Here is a 2,963-nt window from a genome sequence, read left to right as displayed (position 1 = left end):
ACATGGGGCATGACCCACAAGGGGCATCACCCACATGGGGCATGACCCACATGGGGCATGACCCTCATGGGGCATGATCCACATGGGGCATGACCCACATGGGGCAAGACCCACGTGGGGCATGACCCACATGGGGCATGACCCACATGGGGCATGACCCACATGGGGCATGACCCACATGGGGCATGACCCACATGGGGCATGACCCACATGGGGCATGACCCACATGGGGCATGACCCACATGGGGCATGACCCACATGGGGCATGACCCACATGGGGCATGACCCACGTGGGGCATGACCCACATGGGGCATGACTCTCATGGGGCATGACCCACATGGGGCATGACCCACATGTGGCATGACAAACATGGGGCATGACCCACATGGGGCATGACCCACGTGGGGCATGACCCACATGGGGCATGACCCACATGGGGTATGAGGTATGACCCACATGGGGCATGACCCACATGGGGCATGACCCACATGGGGCATGACCCACATGGGGCATGACCCACATGGGGCATGACCCACATGGGGCATGACCCACATGTGGCATGACCCACATGGGGCATGACCCACATGGGGCATGCCCACATGGGGCATGACCCACATGTGGCATGACCCACATGGGGCATGACCCACATGGGGCATGACCCACGTGGGGCATGACCCACATGGGGCATGACCCACATGGGGCATGACCCACATGGGGCATGACCCACATGGGGCAAGACCTACGTGGGGCATGACCCACATGGGGCATGACCCACATGGGGTATGACCCACATGGGGCATGACCCTCATGGGGCATGACCCACATGGGGCATAACCCACATGGGGCATGACCCACATGGGGCAAGACCCACGTGGGGCATGACCCACATGGGGCATGACCCACATGGGGTATGAGGTATGACCCACATGGGGCATGACCCACGTTGGGCATGACCACGTGGGGCATGACCCACATGGGGCATGACCCACAAGGGGCATGACCCACATGGGGCATGACCCACATGGGGCATGACCCACATGGGGTATGAGGTATGACCCACATGGGGCATGACCCACATGGGGCATGACCCACATGGGGCATGACCCACATGGGGCATGACCCACATGCGGCATGACCCACGTGGGGCATGAACCACATGGGGCATGACTCTCATGGGGCATGACCCACATGGGGCATGACCAACGTGGGGCATGACCCACATGTGGCATGACCCACATGGGGCATGACCCACATGGGGCATGACCCGCATGGGGCATGACGCACATGGGGCATGACCCACATGGGGCATGACCCACATGGGGCATGACCCACATGGGGCATGACCCACATGGGGCATGACCCACATGGGGCATGACCCACATGTGGCATGACCGACATGGGGCATGACCCACATGGGGCATGCCCACATGGGGCATGACCCACATGTGGCATGACCCACATGGGGCATGACCCACGTGGGGCATGACCCACATGGGGCATGACCCACATGGGGCATGACCCACATGGGGCATGACCCACGTGGGGCAAGACCCACGTGGGGCATGACCCACATGGGGCATGACCCACGTGGGGCATGACCCACATGGGGCATGACCCACATGGGGCATGACCCACATTTGGCATGACCCACATGGGGCATGACCCACATGGGGCATGACCCACATGGGGCATGACCCACGTGGGGCATGACCCACATGGGGCATGACCCACATGGGGCATGACCCACATGGGGCATGACCCACAAGGGGCATGACCCACATGGGGCATGACCCTCATGGGGCATGATCCACATGGGGCATGACCCACATGGGGCAAGACCCACGTGGGGCATGACCCACATGGGGCATGACCCACATGGGGCATGACCCACATGGGGCATGACCCACATGGGGCATGACCCACATGGGGCATGACCCACATGGGGCATGACCCACGTGGGGCATGACCCACATGGCGCATGACCCACGTGGGGCATGACCCACATGGGGCATGACCCACATGGGGCATGACCCACATGGGGCATGACCCACATGGGGCATGACCCACATGGGGCATGACCCACAAGGGGCATCACCCACATGGGGCATGACCCACATGGGGCATGACCCTCATGGGGCATGATCCACATGGGGCATGACCCACATGGGGCAAGACCCACGTGGGGCATGACCCACATGGGGCATGACCCACATGGGGCATGACCCACATGGGGCATGACCCACATGGGGCATGACCCACATGGGGCATGACCCACATGGGGCATGACCCACATGGGGCATGACCCACATGGGGCATGACCCACATGGGGCATGACCCACGTGGGGCATGACCCACATGGGGCATGACTCTCATGGGGCATGACCCACATGGGGCATGACCCACGTGGGGCATGACCCACATGTGGCATGACAAACATGGGGCATGACCCACATGGGGCATGACCCACGTGGGGCATGACCCACATGGGGCATGACCCACATGGGGTATGAGGTATGACCCACATGGGGCATGACCCACATGGGGCATGACCCACATGGGGCATGACCCACATGGGGCATGACCCACATGGGGCATGACCCACATGTGGCATGACCCACATGGGGCATGACCCACATGGGGCATGCCCACATGGGGCATGACCCACATGTGGCATGACCCACATGGGGCATGACCCACATGGGGCATGACCCACGTGGGGCATGACCCACATGGGGCATGACCCACATGGGGCATGACCCACATGGGGCATGACCCACATGGGGCAAGACCTACGTGGGGCATGACCCACATGGGGCATGACCCACATGGGGTATGACCCACATGGGGCATGACCCTCATGGGGCATGACCCACATGGGGCATAACCCACATGGGGCATGCCCCACGTGGGTCATGCAACATGTGGGTCATACCTCATACCCCATGTGGGTCATGCCCCATGT

This window comes from Episyrphus balteatus, chromosome 2 (genome assembly GCF_945859705.1).
Source record: "Episyrphus balteatus chromosome 2, idEpiBalt1.1, whole genome shotgun sequence".
NCBI classification, from domain to species: domain Eukaryota; kingdom Metazoa; phylum Arthropoda; class Insecta; order Diptera; family Syrphidae; genus Episyrphus; species Episyrphus balteatus.
The sequence above is the reverse complement of the archived record's forward strand: the minus strand, read 5'-3'. Positions refer to the sequence as shown.